Source organism: Saimiri boliviensis, chromosome 15 (assembly GCF_048565385.1).
Source record: "Saimiri boliviensis isolate mSaiBol1 chromosome 15, mSaiBol1.pri, whole genome shotgun sequence".
Taxonomy (NCBI): domain Eukaryota; kingdom Metazoa; phylum Chordata; class Mammalia; order Primates; family Cebidae; genus Saimiri; species Saimiri boliviensis.
In genome coordinates, this window is record NC_133463.1 from 28,184,953 (window position 1) to 28,206,677 (window position 21,725).

Sequence of the window (21,725 nt, forward strand, 5' to 3'; positions counted from 1 at the left end):
GTTTCCATCAAGTGTGTAGTTCTGAGTTAGTTTCTGAATCCCAGGTTCTAATTTGATTGCACTGTGGGCTGAGAGACTGTTTGTTGTGGTTTCCGTTCTTTTGCATTTGCTGAGGAATGATTTACTTCCAGTTATGTGGTCAGTTTTAGTGTAGGTGTGATGTGGTGCTGAGAAGAATATATATTCTGTGGATGTGGGGTGGAGAGTTCTGTACATGTCTATTAGGTTTCCTTGGTCCAGATCTGAGTTCAGGTCCTGTATATCCTTGGTAATTTTCTGTCTCATTGATCTGTCTGTTACTAATAGTAGAGTTTTAAAGTCTTCCAGTGTTATTGTGTGGGAGTCTAAGTGTCTTTGTATGTCATTAAGAACTTGCTTTATGTATCTAGGTGCTCCTGTACTGGGTGCATATTTATTTAGGATCATTATCTCTTCTTGTTGGATTAATCCTTTGACCATTATGTAATGCCCTTCTCTTTTTTTGATCTTTGTTGGTTTAAAGTCTATTTTATCAGAGACTAGGATTGCAACTCCTACTTTTTTTTGCTCTCCATTTGCTTGGTAAATCTTCCTCCATCCCTTTATTTTTAGGCTATATGTGTCCTTTCACGTGAGATGGATTTTCTGAATACAGCAGATCGATGGGTTTTGAGTTTTTATCCAATTTGCCAGTCTGTGTCTTTTTATTGGGGCATTTAGTCCATTTACATTTAAGGTTAATATTGTTTTATGTGAATTTGATCCTGCCATTTTGATGCTAGCTGGTTGTCTTGTGTGTTTGTTGACACAATTTCTTCATTGTGTCGATGCTCTTTACAATTTGGTACAGTTTTGGAGTGGCTGGTACTGGTTGTTCTTTTCTATGTTTAATGCTTCTTTCAGGAGCTCTTGTAAGGCAGGCCTGGTGGTAAGAAAATTTCTCAGCAATTGCTTGTTGGTAAAGGATTTTATTTCTCCTTCACTTATGAAGCTTAGTTTGGCTGGATATGAAATTCTAGGTTGAAAGTTCGATTTCTTTGAGGATGTTAGATGTTGAATATTGGCCCCCACTCTCTTCTGGCTTATAGGGTTTTTGCTGAGAGATCCATTATGAGTCTGATGGGCTTCCCTTTCTGGGTAACCTGACCTTTCTCTCTGGCTGCCCTTAGCATATTTTCCTTCATTTCAGCCCTGGTTAATCTGACAATTATGTGCTTTGGGGTTGCTCTTCTTGAGGAATATCTTTGTGGTGTTCTCTGTATTTCCTGGACTTGAATGTTGGCCTGCCTTGCTAGGTTGGAAAAGTTTTCCCGAATAATATCCTGAAGAATATTTTCCAGTTTGGATTCATTCTCTTCATCACATTCAGGTACACCTATCAAACGTAGATTAGGTCTTTTCACATAATCCCATATTTCTTGTAGGCTTTGTTCATTTCTTTGCATTCTTTTTTCTCTCTTCTTGCCTTCTCATTTTATTTCATTGAGTTGATCTTCAGTCTCTGATATCCTTTCTTCTGCTTCGTCGATTCGGGTCTTGAAGCTTGTGTATGCTTTACAAAGTTCTTTTCTGTTTTTCAGCTCTATCAGGTCATTTATATTCTTCTCTAAGCTGTTTATTCTCATTAACATTTTGTGTAACCTTTTTTTCAAGTTTCTTAGTTTCTTTGCATTGGGTTAGAACATGTTCTTTTAGCTCAGAGAAGTTTCTTATTACCCACCTTCTGAAGCCTGTTTTTGTCAATTCTTCAGACTCAGTGTCCATCCAGCTTTGTCCCTTCCTAGTGTGAAGTTGTGATCCCTTGGAGGAGATAAGGCATTCTGGTTTTTGGTGCTTTCATCCTTCTTGCGCTGGGTTCTTCCCATCTTTGTGGATTTGTCTACCTGGGGTCTTTGTAGTTGGTGACTTTCGGATGGGGGTCTCTGAGTGGACATCCTTTTTGTTGATGATGAAGTTATTTCTTTCTATTTTTTAGTTTTCCTTCTAATAGGGCCCTCTGCTGTAGGCCTGCTGGAGGTCCACTCCAGATCCTGCTTTCCTGGGGATCACCCATGGGGGCTGTAGAACAGTAAGGGTTATTGCCAGTTTCTTCTTCTGCTATCTTCGTACCAGAAGGGTACCTGCTAGATGTCAGCCTGACCGCTCCTTGAGGTGTCTCTTTGGATATACAGGGATCAGGGAGCTGCTTCAGAAGACAATCTGTCCCTTATAGGAGTTCAAATGATGAGCTGTCAGCTCCGTTTTTCCGTTCAGAGCTGCTCGGCACGTACATTTAAGTCTCCTGCAGCGGAACTCAAAACTGCCCTTTTCCCCCGGATGCTGTGTCCCAAGAAGGTGGGGCTTTATTTATAAGTTCCTGACGTGCTGCTGCCTTTTTTCAGAGATGCCCTGCCCAGCAAGGAGGTAGTCTAGCCACAGTCTGCCAGCAGAGGTGGTACTGAGCTGCTGTGGGCTCTGCCCAGCTGCTGTGTGAACTTCCTGTTAGAACTGCCTCGGTAATGGTGGTCTGCCTTAGTAATGGCACAGTGCCTCTGTAATAGCTGATTGCCTCAGTAAAAGTGGATTGCCTCAGTAATGGTGGACTACCTTGGTAATTGAGAACTGCCTTGGTAATTGCAGACTGCCTTGGTAATGGTGGATTGCCTCAGTAGTGGTGGAGTGCCTTTGGTAATGGCTGACACCCTTACCCCCCATCAAGCTGTAGTATCCTGGGTCCAGCTGCACTTGCTGCAAAACTCTCAGTCCTGAGTGTTTCAGATTGCTTGTCGTTGTGGGGGTGGGACCCACTGATCCAGATCACCTGGCTCTTTGTTTCAGCCCCCTCTTTTTCAGTTGAATGGGTGGCTCCGTATCCCAGGCATTCCAGGCGCCTGTTGAAATGGCTGCCCGGATTTGTGCAACTTTTTGTGAGCAGACCTGCAGTGCCGGCTGAAACAGCTGTACTGGAAACTCATAGCACTTTTTTAGCTTGGGAATCTTCTTGTCTGAGGGCAGTAAAAACTCATTTGGAAATGTTCTTCTTGGTGGGAACTGCTCTCCAGAGCTGTTCCTATTCAGCCATCTTGGATCTCCCAATTCTTATGATGTTGTCTTGCCATGCAAAAGCTCTTTTATCAGAAATTACCTAAAATTACTTGTAGTTTTAATAAAAAATTTTTGGGGGGTTTAGATTGGAATTGGGTAAAATAATGTTCATGTTTGTTGACTAAGAAAATTAAGGAGAAAAAAGTGAAAAACGTATAGCTTTACCATATATGAAACTCTAAAGCTACTTAATTAAAATAGTACGGTAGGAATTTAATATGATAAAGATGAAAATTTGAACTCAGTGGGAAAATGATAATCATGCTGTCAGAATTTTATCTTTCATCTGAAATAAAATCGAATCTTTGGTCTCTTACAATACCTAAATAAATTCTAAGTGTACTAGAAACTTAAATCAAAGAATATGTGTTCTAGACTATATGCATGAATTTGAAATTGGAGAGAAATTTCTAACTGACATAGGAAACCCAGGAGCTATGAAAGAAAGAGAAATCTAATCATATAATGATTTTTTGTAACTTGTGTGTGGGATCTCATTAGCAGCAAACTCAATAGATAAGCAATAGGTTGGGGAAAATATTTATAGTTCAAAATGGTTGATATAGAAGATATAAAAGGAATTACAAATTAGTACCAAAAGACTATCAGACAATCAAAAAGAGAGAGCTGAATAGTTGACAGATGTGCAAATCCTACTAGACTAATAAAACATGGGAAGATGATAAATAGTACTTTGGAAAATGTAGATTAAAGTAACATTTAGTTTTTTTGTTTTTGTTGTTTGAGATAAGAGTCTTGCTTTTGTTGCCCAGGCCGGAGTGTGCAATGTGTGGTCTTGGCTCACTTCAACATCCATCTCCGGGGTTCAATTGAAGTGATTCTCCTTCATCAGCCTCCTGAGCTAGCTGGGATTACAGATACCTGCCACTATCCTGGGCTTTTTTTTTTTTTTTTTTTTTTTTTGTAGGGGGTGGATGGAGTCTAGCTCTGTCACCCATGCTGGAATGCAGTGGGGCAATCTCGGCTCTGCCTCTCAGGTTCAAGTGATTCTACTGCCTCAACCTCCTGAGTAGATAGGACTACAGGTGCGTACCACAACAGCCGGCTAATTTTTGTATATTTAGTAGATACTGGTTTTCGCTGTGTTAGCCAGGCTGGCCTCGAACTCCTGATTTCAGGTGATTCCCCCCTCCTCCGCCTTCCAAAGTGCTGTGATTACAGACGTGGGTCATGGCACCAGCCCCAGATATATATATATTATATATATATATAAATAAATAAATATAATTATTTATTTATTTATTTATTTATTTACTTATTTATTTTTAGTAGAGCTGGGGTTTCACCATGTTGGCCAGGCTGGTCTCGAACTCCTGACCTCAAGTGGTCCACCCACCTCGGCCTCCCAAAGTGCTGGGATTATAGGCTTGAGTCATCATGCCTGGCTGAGGCATCATCTTATATCCAAAGTTAAAAGTATTGTGGCTCCACTCAGTATTGTTGGGTAATTAGAGCAAAAGGCATTAGTGATAGAAATGTCCCATTTAATTCTTTTTTTGGAAAGTAGTTTTGGCAGTTTCACTTCTGAGAATTTATCTCATAAAAATAAAAGCATAAATATGTAAAGATATTTGCATTTTTTACAACAAGGCTCTTTCTGCAGTATTTTTATTAGTGGTTACAAAACTGGAAACAAGATGGGGAAAAAGTTGAATACTTATACATTTGGTCTCATCACATTATACAGCCATTAAAAAGAGTGGAGTTCTGTGTATATCAACTAAGTGATTGTATTCCACTGTTTGCTATGAGATGAGAAAAATAAGATGTGAAGAAGTATGTATGCGGACGATCTCATTCCCGAAGAAATGAAACAGAGTCTGAAATCTCTACATTATGTTTGTACATGGCTATTTAAGGATGGAGAAGAAGTTATGGAATGATACATATCAGGTTGTCATTGTTGGTCACTTGGAGTTGTAGAGAAAGATAGGGGAAAAATCAAGAATGGGAAAGTAGGAGGGAGAGAAAAGATTCAATAGTTATAGCTTGTATTTAAATGAAGCCCAGGTAGAATACTAACCATGCATTAACAAAAGGCATTGAGGCAAAAAAGGTATTTCCTGATGCACACAGGATTTATGGGGCACATTAAAGGTCTAGAGTTGTATTTTAAAAGTATGTTAGCCACAATTTATTAAGGGCTGTTCACAAGTTATTAAGCAGGAGACATTAGAAAATGACATCAAGGCTGGGTGCAGTGGCTCATGCCTGAAATCCCAGCTACTCAGGAGGCCTAAGTGGGAGGATTGCTTGTATCGAGGAATTCAGCACCAGCCTTGGCAACACGGTGAAACTGTGTCTCTACAAAGAAATACAAAAATTATCTGGGTATGGTGGCACTTGCCTGTAGTCCCAGCTACTTGGGAGGCTGAGGCAGGGTAACTGCTTGAGCCTGGGAGGCTGAGGTTGCAGTGAGCTGAGCGAGATTATGCCAGTGCACTCCAGCTTGAGTAACAGAGTGAGACCCTGTCACAAAAACAAGCAAACAAACAAAAATAGAACATAGTATATATTTATTATATTTAAATATAGTCTAGTATGTTTTCAAGTATTCAAATTTTTATTCAGTATCTCTCCCAGATACTTTTCTAGGCATTTGGGATATATCATAGATTACATCCTGGAAGAAGGCAATAGATTTTAAAAAAATGTATAATAAATAATGTACATAGAATATTATAAAGTGATGTTTTGGAAATGATTAAAAAAAAACTAGAGTGCACAGTAAGAAGGATAGAGGGAGTTTTGGTGGACAAATTTGTGATTTTAAACATGGTGGTTAGGGACTCTGCGAAGGCGCTGTTTTCAGTAGAGGCTTGCAGGTATTGTCAGAGTAAACCACACATATACCTTGGGAGATCATTTCGGGCAGATGGAATGGCCAGTGGAAAGCCCTGTGTGTTTGGAGAGGCAGAAGGGAGCAGAGTGCTCTAGGGGCAGAGAAGTAGGAGATAATGTCAAAGAAAGACAGGAAGTTAGGGAGATGTTTGGGGTAGGTGAGATCAGGAGTAGTGCCTTGTAGACAGACACCTGTCAGGCATTGAACAGCCGAGCAATAAGATCTGATTTACATTTTTAAAGGATTACTTAGGTTTTGTTGAGAATCAATTGTGGTGGTGGCGGGATGCGCAAAGGTAGAAGCAAAGAGGCCTATTGAGAGGTCACTGCAGTAATCCAGGCGAGACATGATGGTGGCATGTGCTAGGTTGCTAGCAGTGGGGGTGGTAAGACCTAGTCAGATTTCGGATATATTTTGAAACTAAAAAACCACAGAATTTTTTTGACAGGTTGGATGTTGGGTGTAGAAGAAAGAAGAGTTAAGTTAGCTGGAGAGAATTATCATAAAACAGAAAACAGATAAGGAGGTAAGAGTGAGAGAACAAATGAGAGGGAGAGAGGAAGAGTAAGAAACTCAAGAAGCAGGAGTTAACACAAAGAAATGTATGTCTAATTTGGTCTATAACAGGTGTGTGTGTTTGTATGTATATGTGTTTGTATATATTAGGGTTGGGATCTTTCTGCACTAAGTCAGTCACATCTAAAGCCTGCTGATTTCTCTTTTGTGTAGGCTATCTCTGAATAGATAATTGGATTACTACAATTAAATAGAATTAAACAATTGAATAGATAATAGATAAAATGCAGTTAAACAATTCAACAGATAAATGGGTTATTAATATTACAAATACTAAGATACTAGGTGAGAAAAGGAAAACTGCGTGTTTTGTGAGAGCTACTAGGTCAAATACACACTGAAACCAGTGTGGAAAGTACAGTCAAGAAGGGGATGAGATAACAACAGGAATTATGGAAAGGGTAAGACTAAGGAAAGGAGTTTAACCCTAGCAATGAAATAGTTCATTACAGTGATAGCATTTGAAAAGTTATAACCTTGAAGAGTTTAGTCATAGCAGTCTGCGAAAAGACTGATGTCCAGCTGGCTGGCTGACTTTTTATTTTTCTACAGATTATGCCATCTACTCCTAGTGATGATTGTTAGTTTAGGCTCGATTTAAAGTTTGTTCAGAACGGTGCGATTTTCATTTTCTTGAAGTTGACATTGAAAAGTAGTGAAACACGGCTGGGCACAGTAGCTCATGCCTGTAATCCCAGCACTTTGGGAGGCCGAGGTGGGCAGATTGATTGAGCTCAGGAATTCTAGACCAGCAACATGGCAAAACCCTGTCTCTACTATCTTCATCTATATCTATATCTGTATCTATATCTATATCCATATCATCTATAGCTACTTATATATGTATGTATATATATATATATATATAATTAGAAACGTAATGAAAGTGTTTTGTAAAATCAGAAATCTCATTACATAATTATTCATGTTATATTTATCTATTCAATCATTATTTACTGAATATCAACTCTGTATTTGAGTACTGGGAATTCAAAGATGAATGAATCAGACACTGTCATAAAGTGCCTCACGGTTTAGAGGTATGTCATTATGTGAGTACTTGAAAATTTCATCTCAGTTTTCCTCATAGATTGATTCACCTTTGCTACAGTTTAATATATAATACAGTGTTTGGCAAGAAAGGGTGTCTGAAATGTGCCGTTTAGCCTACAGCAACTTTATACACTTACTAACTTCACAGTATTTGAGATAGCAGTTATTTGTTAGGCCTTATATGTTCCCTTAAGTCAGAGGTCCATGTTTTTGCTAGGTATTTTTTCTGAAAATGTTCTGAAGCTATTATTGGAGTCCCTGTTTGTTTAAGGACTCTACTGAGCAGGAGGCTGACCACCCTGCTAAAACATACTGCTGATTTTTGATTACAAGTTGATTTGGCTAAGTCCCTGCTTCTGGTTCTGTTGATTAAATGAATCTGATTCAGCAGAGCAAAACAAAAATTGAAATGTTTTAAATCATTTTGGTACCTGTAATTGCACATAAACAATCAATCTCAACTTCATGAACTCCCAAATCTTTGGTACACCGAGGGTTGTACTAATAACTGTTGTAATGGGTCTTTGTGGCTGCGTGTTTAAATGTTGGAAATGAGACTTTAATATGAACATGCAGTAAATCTTAACCACAGAGCACACACACGTCCCAGTGTAATGTGGAGCGGGAAAGAGACACATGTAAACAGACATATTCCTCATCTGAATATGTGGAGCCATACTTCCATAGAATTGCATTCAATGATTATATGGAGAGAGATGGCAATGAAAAACTTCTGTTTTTATGGTCTTACTTTGTATTTTGATCTCTAGGTTATTTACTTCTTCTAAATGTGTAGGGATGATATTAAAACATGCTGGTATCAGTTAATTATTTAATTCAAATAATAAAAAGTTGTATAATTGGGGAGGAGTCGTATGCCTTCATTTACCTTAGGAGAAAAAGATTATTGTTGAGAAAAAATAATAAATAGTTTTGGATAATAGATTTTTTTTTGTTAAACATAAAAGACATAGATAATTTAAAGCTTAAGTTATGATGTAGCATTATAATTTCTATTGCATTTGGTACCCTTTATTCATGAGAATGTCCTCAAAATATTTGGTCACAGACTGTAAACAATGTAAGGAACTCAGTTTTCTCAGAAGCTTTTCTAAAGATTTAGAAATATTAAACAAATGCATTCAATATAATGGATGCATGAAGCATCAGAGAAAATCTTAATTTTAATATTTAATCTAGAAATTACTCTCTCAAAAGATTATGGGTTTAATAATAATAGTTTATTGAAATGAGAGCTAATAGATGTGTCTGCACAAGTTTGGTTTCATTCATACTTTGACTTTTAAAGTCAAACACTGATTTTTATCATGTTAAACTTCTAATGAGCAATGAAAAGAAGATTGTTGGCCAGAATAAGGAGGCAAACATTTTATAAGAATAGAGAGTTTAGTATGTGCCAAATAATATAAAACTATGCTTTAAAAGAAATCTTTAATTGAATTATTTAGCAGTGATGAAATTTAACTTACATAAAAACCTCTTTAGGTTGCAAATAATGAAGCTCATTTATTATTGTTGTTGTTATTATTTTTGAGTTGGGGTCTTGCTCTGTTGCCTATGCTGGAGTGCAGTGATATGATCATAGTAACTGCAGCCTCAAATACCTAGGCTTGAGAGATTTTCCCACTTCAGCCCAAGTAGACCTGAATAGCTGGGACTACAGGTGCATGCCACCGCACCCAGCCAATTTTTAAGTTTTTTTGTAGAGATGAAGTCACACTATGCTGCCCAGGCTGGTCTTGAACTCCTAGGCACAAGCAATCCTCCCTTTGGCCTGCCAAAGTGCTGGGATTATAGGCATGAGCCACTGTACCTGGCCACAAAGTTCATTTATTCAGCCAACTGATATTTGTTGTGCATCACCCACTTTTCTAAGGGCAGGATATATAGCTTTGAATAAAACAAAAATTACTGCCTTCATTGTGTTTATATTCTGGTTGGGTCAGGCATAATAAATGTAACAAGTATGTAAAATATATCATTGGATGGTGATTAGTACTTTGAAGAATACATAGGGAGTATGAAGGTCTGATTGTACTTTTAAATGGTAGTCGAGGATGCCTTGTTAAGAAGGAGATATTTAAGCTAAATACTGAAGAACACAAGGTAGTGAGCCATCTGTGGTAAGACTGCCTTGGTTGGAAAGAACAGGCAGTGCAAAGTCTGTGTGAGATGGGAACATGCTTGGCTCTTTGATTTTTAGCCAGGAGGCCAGTGTGGCTGGAGTGAACCAGAAGGACATTAATAGAAGATTAATATGGGGATAATAAAGGTGTTACAAAGTTCTCAAGGTAAGTTTATTTTTTTTTAATTGTGCTTTTATTATTTATTATTTTTTGAGCTCTCTGTTGCCCAGGATGCAAGGGAGTGGAAAGCAATCATGGCTCACTGCAACCTTGATCTCCCAGGCTTAAGGGATCCTCCCACCTCAGCCTCCAGAGTAGCTGAGACTACAGACATGTACTACCACACCCAGCTAATTTTTTTTTTTTTTGTGGGGGGGACAGAGTTTCACTCTTGTTACCCAGGCTGGAGTGCAATGGCGCGATCTCGGCTCACCACACCCTCTGCCTCCTGGGTTCAGGCAATTCTCCTGCCTCAGCCTCCTGAGTAGCTGGGATTATAGGCACGCACCACCATGCCCAGCTAATTTTTTGTATTTTTAGTAGAGACGGGGTTTCACCATGTTGACCAGGATGGTCTCGATCTCTTGACCTCGTGATCCACCTGCCTCGGCCTCCCAAAGTGCTGGGATTACAGGCGTGAGCCACCGTGCCCGGCCACACCCAGCTAATTTTTAAACTTTTTTGTAGAGACAGGGGTCTCCTTATATTGCTCAGGCTGGTCCCAAACTCCTGGGCTCAAGTGATCTTCCCGCCGTGCCCTCCCAAAAGCTGAGATTACAGATGTGAGCACTGTACCAACCTAATTGTTCTTTTAGAAATAATGTCAGTCAAATGGACTTGCCATTGAATATTTATAAGAACACTGCAGTAAACAGTTTTGGATATCATTATACTTGAGATTTTGTTCATTCTTCCTTCTGCCTGTCTAGGTTAGGAGGCTAGGTAATCATATGTGATTATGTTTTCAACAAGGATATAAACTGTTTTAGATTAGTTTACATATGTATCTGCATATAGGATGGTTAGAAATAAACATAGAAGAGGAATTAATATTCTTCAATATTAGATTCTTTATGGGAGTGGGCAGCTATGAGGTAGAGTGAAAAGATCCTTGGCTTTATGTTCATAAGGATTTTTTAAATATTCTGGGCCAAATGGTGTACAACCTTGGGCAAATTATACAATCTCGCCCACCCTAAGTCTTCATACATGATAAACTGGGTAATAAAAGACTAATCTTCTGAAGGTTTAAGCCTTAGAAATAATGTTATATAAAGGATGTACACAGTGCCTTTCCTGCTGAAGGCACTTAGTAAGTGATAACTAATGTCTTAATGTAAGAGGTAAGGATGGTAAGGATAATTATTAATATTACTATTGAAAATATTTTTAAAATTTACCATCTTCAACACTTTTAAGTATACAGCTCAGTGGCAATAAATACATTTATATCCTTTTTAAAATCCATTTTCCCCCTCCCTCCCCGCTCCCCTTCCTGGCCTCTGGTGAGATGGTAAGGTTACTCTGTCATGAGATCCACTGGTTTGAGCTCCCACATAAAACTGAGAACTTGTGATATTTGTCTGTCTGTATTGCAATGGTAGGGATTATTAAGGCCCATCGTTAACCTAGAAATTGTATATGTTAATTTTTTAAATTGTCGTTCTTTGGGAACTTTTCTTGGCTACTAACAGGTGTCAGTATGTAGTGATTAGAATTTTTTCTCCTTTTCCATTAACTCTTGAAGATGCTAAGAGGACATAAATTATGAAGGTCTATAAAGTAGCACCTTGATTTAGCCCTGAGAAACATAACATAGAGTTAGATATGAAGCTGTATTACTGTCTTAGGCATATCTGTTCTCAAGTTGGAATGCCTGATTGTTACAGACAAAGAGAATTATAGTCTTTGTGATACTCAGTAACATCTTTACAGAAGCTTCTTCCTCTCTACTCTCATGGAACTTTGTATATGCTTTTGCTACTATTTACCTATATATATTTTAGCATTATATGATAAATTGCACTGATGACTTTTTTGTTGCCTTAAGTAGATTAAATCTTCTTTAAGGAAGGTGTAGTATCTTCATTTTTGTATTCTTGGTGTGGAGCACAACACAGAGTTTGTAAATTGGCAACACTAGTGTAAGCTACATGAGGGCAGGAATTTTTTATTCTTCTGTTCACTAATGTATGTTAAGCACTATAACAGTGTTTGGCCCATAGTGGTTACTCAGTACATATTTGTTGCATGAACGAATTTTATATGCCAGAGATAAAAGTCTTAATATTTAAGGATGTTCTTTTGGCACTAGATTGGGTCAGATTTGACAAAGTGGTAGAGAACTGATGAATAGATAAATTTCAGCAGAACTTAAAGTCGTTAACACCTTTGCTTTAGACTGCCTCCTGATTGGGAGGGCAAGAATTTAGCTAATTTGGATCTTTAGCTTAATAAAACAGTAACATGGTCCAAAATTAGTTAGCAGGAGAGAACAATGGAAATAAAAGATCTAAATATTTTGCGGATTCAGTAACCAACCTATAATTAACTAATCCTTAAACATTCTATGTTAGTAACCATTAGAAATGAAATCTTCTTGTGGGGAAGATATAGTGCTAGGAAATGTGTAAATTATAAACTACAAACTTAAAGTAGTAAATAAAGGAAATTAGGAAATGTATTTGGAAAGCCAGCATTATATGTAGTAATATTTTTATAGGTATATAAATACATATTACTATAGTGTATAATATATAGACCATATAACATATAAATATAGCGGTATAAATAAGCATAGTATTTTACTCTTAAATATTTAAGACTGGTATAGTTTAATCATCCTTTTTTTATGTTTTTTCAATGAACTAGAAAATAGTTTTTATAATTAAATTCCATTATTTGAGCATATGTTTTCCTTATTAGAATAAAAATGATAAAACTTGATAATATTTATAATTATGCTTATATAGAAATTTGTTAGGTATACTATATTTATAAAGAAGGAAATATGAGCAAATGACCAAGAATAATTAAATTATACTGGAATGTTCCTTTCAAGTAGGTGCTTTAAGTTTTAAATTTAATACTTTAGTAATGAATGCAGATTGTTAATTATTGTATTGTTTATTGGTACAATGAAATGTTGAAGATATTTTCATAAGAAGAATGGTAGTATAAAATAGATTGAGAATAAAATCAAAGTTAATTAGGAACCCTTCACTAGTGTGTATCATTAACATTTGTTTTTTATATCACTTTTTTCCACTAGATCATAGAACTACAAAAGAATATATTCTTCCTTGAAATTTTGCCACAATTTTGTATATAAAAATTTTTTGAATGAAATAAATATGGAGGCCAGGCATAGTTGCTCAAGCCTGTATGTAATCCCAGCACTTTGGGAGGCAAGGTAGGTGGATCACTTGAGCTCAGGAGTTCTAGGTCAGCCTGGACAACATGGTGAAACCCCATGTCTTCAGTATAAAAATTAGCCTGGTGTAGTGGCTTCTGCCTGTAGTCCCAGCTACTTAGGAGGCTTAGGTGGGAGAATCGCTTGAGCCCAGGAGGTTGAGGCTTCAGTGAGCCGTGATTGTGCCACTGCACACCAGCCTGGGTGACGTGTGAGATTGTCTCTGAATGAGTAGAATAGAGTAGAACAGGGAATATGGAATAACGTGTAACAAATAAGTCCTGTCTCAGCCTCCCAAGCAGCTTGGATTACAGGCATGCACCACCACTCCTTGCAAGTTTTTATATTTTTGGTAAAGACAGGTTTTGACAATGTTGGCCAGGCTGGTACTGACCTCAGGTGATCCACCTGCCTCAGCCTCCCGAAGTGCTGGGATTACAAGTGTGAGCCACCACGCCTGGCCAGGAGCCAAAATACTTAAATTGAACAAAGGTGTATCTTTGTTTCTTGCTATATAAAGTTAACAAATAAACCTGCACATTAACATCGAAAAACACGTAAAAAGATATGAAAGATATCATTGACATGAGATCAAATGTGGTTGTAAAAGCATAATGAACTATTACTATATGCCTGTGGTTTTGAAAAGTAAATGAAAAAACAAAAAGTAAATTTTCCCCATATCTTTAATACTCATGAAGCTTATTGAAAGTAGTAAACATTATGAAAATTTGTTGTGTGAAAGTCTAAAAATTCCTGTGTCAGAAGAAAGCTTTCATAGTGCCATGTCATTTTCAATAAAAGAAGAACACATTTCAACATTGAAACTGAGTATTGCATTTTAAAATCCTGTCTATTTCAGGAGGGTTAATATCCATATTGGTCTGGGAATGTTGCCTCATTCTTGTAATCCCAGCACTTTGGGAAGCTGAGGCGGGTGGATCGCTTGAGCCTAGGAATTTCAGGCCAGCCTGGGCAACATGGAAAAACCCTGTCTGTAAAAACAATACAAAAACAGTTAGCTGGGTGTGGTGGCATGTGCCTGTAGTCCCAGCTACTGGGGAACCTGAGATAAAAGTATCAACTGAGCCCAGGAGGTTGAGACTGCAGTGAGCCGTGCTCATGCCAGCACACTCCAGTGTGGGTGACAGAGTAAGACCTTGTTTCAAAAAAAAAAATTTTTTTTCTCCCTATTGTAATTTTTAGTGTACTATTTCGACAGATTCGTATAACTGTTGCCTTTTCACAGCTTTAGGCATAGATGTTAGACCAGTAGTCCTTTCCCATAATATGTACTATTATATTTCAGACCATAAGCCCATTTTAATTGTTAATTTTTACTTAATATTTACTGTATTTGCTCTTTTCTAAATAGTAATTACTGTATTAAATAAGGTTTCTACATAATCAACATTTTGTTATAATGTTATTTCCAGGTTTTTGGGAATAATGCTTATTGATTGAATGATATGTGAGAACTCTCCTATAAATAGTTGAGTGAAACTGACATTTTAAACCGTGTCTTCTGTGCTCCATGTTTGACTCTTAATACTGTTCTTGTGCTCTGACCCCACTCCTGCCTGTCTCTTTGCTGGTCGTGATGTCCTCTGTCCTTTGCCTCTTAATGGTCTCAGTTTTCTCTTAATATGAGCAAGCGATGGAGGAATGGTGCTGCTGTTTCTTCCACCTTGGTCACAAGCTAACCTCTACATTTTTGTCTAAAGAAGTCACTTTTATGCACTAAGTGCTTTCTATTCCCATTCTGTTTCAGTAATGCCTTGATTGGTTGTGTCACCTGTGCAGTAGTTGAAAATGGATATGAGTATACAATTTCAGGACCTCCCTGCTTCCTTGTAGATCATTTGGCCGTATGTAAGTGATTTAACAGTCATGCAGTCAGAATTGTTAGAGTAAATAATTTCCATCTTTATTACTGTATCTTTGTGTTCACGAACACTTGCAGGAATATAATATTCTTCAGTTAAATTTAGAGAAGTATTAAAAAATTAGGCTAAATAAGTGACAAATTTAAAAAATCAGGCTAATTTATGTATTTGAAAACTTCCATTTTTGTAATAATGCTGAATAAATAGTTTCTTTTGAGTACTTTTTAATTTAAAATACCAACAATTGATAAAGTGTAAATTTATCTGAGGAACTAATTAATGTAGGTTTTTGTATGAATGCAGTCAGATATCAAATTACAATTCTATGTATATTTAAACTTAGTTACAACTTTTAAAAAATTTCTTAGCCAAAAAAAAAAAAAATTAGTGAGCAGGGTTTATTATTTATTTCTAGAAACACAACTAATGTAGCATGAGTAGAGAGTTTAAAAGGAATAGTAAACAGATTTCGTTACATGATAGATTATAAGGAAATGTCGGGTGCCAACACCTGATAAAATATTTAAAAATAGTATTGCCTTTAGTTATTAATATTTCTGTTACTTCATTTATCATATGCCTAATTGTCTGTTAGTTCAGGTTGATTTGAAATTACAAACATTGATGTTGAAACTTCATAGCCTTCGACCATCTTTTTTTTTTTTGTGGGTTTGTGTCAGCTAAATCATCACTTTCATTTGCTCATTTATAACTGTAATAAGTTAAAAAAAAAAGGTTTCAAAAGGATTATTATACTTTTTTAGATATTGTGCAGATTCCATTTTAGTAGCTCCAAAATAAGACATTAGAGTTGAAGTAGGGGACAACTGATATTATGCAGGAGTGCTGTCCTCACTTTCACCAGAAAATGTATTTAAATTGGAATTTCCAAATGTGAGAGAAATCTGAAAGGAATAAAACATGCTAGTCCTTAATGTTAGCCGTATGGTTGGTGTTAGCCAAAATGAAGTTCAGGCTGTGATGCTCTGTAGCCACTGTATGACCTACCCAAAGGCAATCAGAACACACTCCTTTCTTCCTTTTTTCTTTTCTTCTCTTCCCTTTTTTTTTTTTTAAACTAATTGGCCCATGTTTAGTTTATTGAATGTCATCTGGACTCAGTAAAAAGCAAGTGACCTGCATTGAATTAGTGTAATTGTAATACAAACAGAATATTGCATAGTTTTGGTCTTATACAGGAAAGGAGAAAGTTGGAAAGATTTTTCTGTTTGATAAATAGAAACCGAAGATACGGGGATCCAGGCCTGGTTCATACTTGATTTTACCTTTCATGTCTCTTTGTAAGATCAGTATTTGGACTTTTAGGCATTTTTCCTCTGTAAAAAAGTATTGGTTTTCATTTTGAAATTTACTATGAAAGAAGTCTGCTTTTTGGGGAAAAAAAAAAGAAAATCTTACAAATGATGTATATTAAGTCATGGATCTAATTCAATCATAAGAAAGTTAGCGTTGTTCAAAATGGAAGTACTTTATGCACTACTAGGATTGTCAGGAACTTGGCATGTTATTTTACCTTTATCGTGACCAATATTGCAAGGACATTTTAAAATGCCACTTCATTCGTTTTGGATAGTTCGCATTTATTACATTCGGTGTCAGGTAGGTAGTAGCTACATTTGCTAAGGGGGAGAAAAAAGCTGACAAATTTAAATTTCATTTTAAATAATATGTCTTAAATTTTAACTATGTGACTTTGGTCTTAGAAAATTACTTAATTTGATTTTGAAAGTGTCATTTTGAAATAGAATTATTTGACACCCTGAAATTCATATTCTGTGTAACTTACACTCTTGTAAGAGGACACTGAAGGTAAAGTACAATAACTATTAACAGGTTAGATCTTCCTATTATAATCCTGGAGTACCTTGTACTTTTTGTCTTTACCACATATTTATTGAAATATTTCTGTGATTTTTAATTTAGTATTTGTCTTCTTCACTTGATTCCATGTCTCAGGATAGCAGGTACTACTAGGTCTTCCCTTGTTTTTTTAACCTGATAGTCTTTAATGCCTAACAACCTGCCTGGCATATAATAGGCAGTCGGTAAATGTCAGTTAAATAAGTATAAAAATGAATAAGGAAATTATTTACATTAGTACTTAGATAGATCTGGTATCTAAATAGTATCCAAGTATTGAACAATCTATTATTGCTTATATAGTATAATTACAGTGGTAGAATCCTAGCTTTTCTACTTGCTAGTTGTGTTACCTTGCCCAATTTAACTTCTCCATGTCTCACTTTTTTCTCATGTATTCAGTGAGAATAATTATAATCTTTATCCTGAGAAGTTGTTATAAGGATTAAATGAGGTAATTCATGTTTCGTTGGGGAATACTTTACAGAAGTTAATTGATATTATTATCATTGTTGTTCTGCTTTTTACTATTTTAGAGGTGTTTTGGAATCACAGAAGGAATGTATGGCTTTATTAGGAATGGTTGTATTAGGGAAAGCATAACAAATAGGTAATATACAAAAAGCATATTGAAAGATGAGTAATTAGATAATGCCTCATGGCCAAAGGTAAGCCATGCTGAGAACAAGTTATACTTTATTTTGTAAGTAATGGGGGAGAGATTTGCATTTGAAGTAGGAGGTTCAGCAATCTGCATTTGAACTAGCCGACCAAGAAATTCTGCTGCCTGGTAAAACGTAAGAACCATTGTTACATGTACATATTTATATAGATGAGAGCTATTGTTATATGTACATATTTATACAGATTAAAATGTACAGATGTTTTAAATAATATTACTTTTAATTCTGTATTTTTTTTTACTTTATAATGTTGTCTAGCAAGTTTCTGATCAGTAAACTCAATTTTCTTCTACATCTGTTGTTAAATTAGAAATATTTCCTGCTAGAAAATAGTTATCCTCAGATTAAGTTAGTAACCAAAAGCATTCCTTATCCACCTGTAAAGAAGTAGCATAACTTGATGGTTAAGATTATGGGCTTTGGAGGTAGACTATCTGGGTTACATTTTCAACTCTATTCTATATTTGCTGAGTATTTGAGGGCAAGTTATTTAACCTTCCTATGCCTCAGTTTTTTCTTATATGAAATGGAGAAATACTTCTTCATAGGGTTTTGGTGAGGGTTAAAATAAATAATTTTTGTAAAACTACTTAGTACGTTATGTTGTACACAGTAAGTGCTATATAGAGAAAATGTAATAGTAACAGCAATAATTATTACTACATATGCTAACATGAATGTGTCAAAAGTTACATAATTAAAGAATTTAACAATAGTGCTGAGATAGCCTAAGCACAGCATGTTTATTTCTTAAAAATGTCCTAGTTAAATGGCCATATACATGTGCCTGAAGTTTGCGGCCTCATTTTACCCTTTTCTGGCTGTAGTATTATAGAAGGGTATGCCTCTTCCTTCTTGTTTTTTTTTTGTTTGTTTTTTGTTTTTTGTTTTTCCTACTCATCACTTGTTTCCTCTCTGCTATGGAACTTTACAGGCTCATGTGCTCTTTGACTTAAAAGACCAACAATTCTCCTTTGGGCTCATACTTTTCTCTACTGCTGTCTTATACCTTTCTTTCACAGCCACATATAAAAAGACTAATGGATACTTGCTGCTTTCCTTTGCCCAGTTGCCTCTCATTTACCCCTGAACAGACTTTGGCTGTGTCTTCCCTACCACTCTACAGAAATTACTGACACCTTTACTCCTATTTGGCATTGGTAATCATTCTCTCTTCCTTAAATCTCTTACCTTTTTTGATTTCTAGGATATCACCATTCCTTGGCTTTCCTCTAGCTTTTATCTCTGTCTTGAGTTCTAAACTTATTTCTAATAATCTGCTTATATAATTTTCTTTTCTGCACTATTTTGAGATAATTCAAATCCAATATCTCTAAGTTGTTTTCACTATTTTTTCGTCAGACTTGTTTCTCCCTTTATATTTGAACCAACTATATAATTGAAGCAACTGGTTTGATAGTGGTGCCATTAACCAAGGGTATCCTTCCTCTGTCCAGTCTTCCACCTTTTTAATTTTATTTTGAGACAGGGTCTCACCTCTATCACCCAGGTTGGAGTGCAGTAGCATGATCTCCGCTCACTGCAACCTCCGTTTCCTAGGTTCAGGTGATCCTCGCACCTCAGCCTCCTGTATAGCTAGGACTACAGGCATGTATAACCCTCACCGCCTTGGTTAATTTTTTTTTTTCTTTAAGAGAAAGGGTTTCACCATGTTGCCAAGTCTGGTCTCAAACTCCTGGACTCAAGTGAACTGCCTGCCTTGGCCTCCCCAAAGTGCCGGCATTACAGGTGTGAGCCACTGAGCCTGGTCCCATCTTCCACCTGTAATCAGTCACCAGGTCCTGTTGATGTTTCCTTCCCTCCTTCCTGTCCAGCTCCACTACCACTGAGCTGATTCAAGTTTTCATTATTCACCAGTTCCCAACTCTATAACTTTCTTAATAATATCCCCTTCTCTCAAATAACATCCCCTTCTTTTCATCTACCTTTTTATTTTTCCTTCCAGTTTTTTTTTTTTTAATATTCCACATGACCAAATCATTTATTTGGAATAAAAACTAAAGGAACATTTGACATTTGTGAATGTATGTTTATTCTCAAACTTCTAGCTAGTTGTACAGCTATCCCTTGACAACTTACTAGATTCATCTTACTTTATTTCTTCAGGCCTGGGGTTTTTCAATGACTTCAAATTGGGGATCTTCAAATTTGAAGTTAGGGAATGTATTCATGTCTGCTTTACCATACACTTGCTTGAGCTTAAAAAGCTGCCTCTCCAGCTCTTGCTGGTACTCTGGATTGGTAGTACTCTGAATCAGTATCAGCAGATCCTCCAGATGTCTGTCACTTAGATTTGTATTGTCTAACCTTGTTCATGAAGAGTTTCTGTAAAGATCAAGTTCCTTATTAAACACCATTGCTGTAACACCAATGTTCCTCCACAAATGGACTGAGACTGCTGACCGAAAGACACAGGAGAACCTGAAGAGCCTCTGAAGAATCGTGTTGATTCTGTTACTTGCACTCAGTCCCGAGCTGCCAAAGTCACCACTGCCGCCACCATTCTACCTTCTTCTGGATCAGTACTAACTGATCTAATAATCTTCCGTCTCAGTCTCCTTTCCGAAGTAACCTTCATGATACTGCTAGATTGATCATTCTAAAATGAAACACAGCTCATATTACTCCCTTACTTAAGATCCTCCCCATTAACAGCCAAATTCTTAAGGATGTCTTATAAGGCCTTGGGCTCTGTGTACATCTTTATTTATGTGATACTTCCTTAGCTTTAGCCATACGATCATTTGTAGGTAGCATTAGATTTACCTCTGCCCTCTTCTCAGTGTTACTTGCCTGTATTTTCTCCCATCTTTCTTGTACACATCCTGTTTTGGGAACTTTTCTTCTGGGCTTCCTTTGCATCCCGTGTACAACAAGATCATAGAAGTTATCATTTTCTATTATAGTTTGTGTGATTTCTCTTTCACATCATGAATTTATTGATAGCAGCATGTGCAATTTTTATTTTGTGTCTTTAGTATCTAATACTATGCTTTATGATATACTAATTATTAAATAAATGATTAATACATTTATATACAAATTTGGAGTACATAATTTTCATTTGTATTTTTTAATAACTGAGAAGGTTGAAGTGGCCAGGTCTATATTGAAAAAACCTTGAAGGAAAGAATATTATCTCTCTCTTATCAGTGAACAGCTTGAATGCTACCATGTGTTCAGCCCTGGGTGAGGCACTACATGAATGAAATCAAAATATGAGGGAAGGACTGGTGTTATAAATTGCTTTTTCTTTGACAAAATGTTCTTTAAAATAATTCATTTTATACTCATAATTTGTATTTTTTTTTAGTACAGTGTAGTTTTAGGGAAACAAAACAAATCATTTAGGTTAACATCTAAAATGTTAATTTTGAACTTTACTGACTATAGTATGGCACTTGTCCAATAGAATCTGTTAAAAATTTTCTTCTAGGTCAGATCTAAGTTGAGAAGAATGCGGTAACTTTAATGTGAACCCAGACTGTAGTGCAGTCTTTCTCTCCAGTGAGTTGCCAAATTCACAATTCCATTTGTATCTGGAATTGGGGAAGCTGAGTATAATATGGATGTTTGCCAAGTTAGCAAATCTTGGCAACATAGTCTTATTCTCTGTGCTTAATTATGTAGTTTTATTATAAAGTTTTTCACATGTTCATTTGTAGGTGTTATTCTCTTGAAGTGAGTTCACATGGTTGCCAATCTCTCATTTATACTTTACTCTTTTTGTAGTTAATCATTTACTGTCAAGTCTTCCATCTTTCTTAGAAGGCTACATTTTAATTTTTACATGTTACCACTAGTGATTCAGTTTTGTCTCTTTGCTAGATTTATGGATTTTTAAGCAGTACTAATGTAAATCCCTCAGAAAGCCTGAGTTCTTGGTATATTAATTTATTTCACATTTATTGAGTGCCTGCTCAGACACTGTTTTAGGCACTCATTGATATATAGCAGTGAATGAAACAAAGCTCTAGTCTCTTAGGTGCCCATTTGTAGTTTGGAAAGACAATAAATTACACACACGAAGAAACCAGATGCAGTGACCCAGGCCTGTAATCCCAACACTTTGGGAGGCTGAGGCAGGCAGACCATGTGAGGTCAGGAGTTTGAGACCAGCCTGGCCAATAGTGAAACCCT

At 36.4% G+C, this 21,725-nt stretch overlaps 1 protein-coding gene and 1 pseudogene across 2 annotated transcripts in view; one reads left to right on the forward strand and one right to left on the reverse strand.

Moving 5' to 3' along the window:
* The window catches only part of STK3 (serine/threonine kinase 3), a 352,673-nt gene that overhangs the window by 153,500 nt on the left and 177,448 nt on the right, over window positions 1-21,725 (forward strand). The gene's annotated exons all lie outside the window — the stretch shown is intronic.
* Window positions 19,688-20,479, reverse strand: LOC120362315 (ATP synthase peripheral stalk subunit F6, mitochondrial pseudogene; annotated as a pseudogene).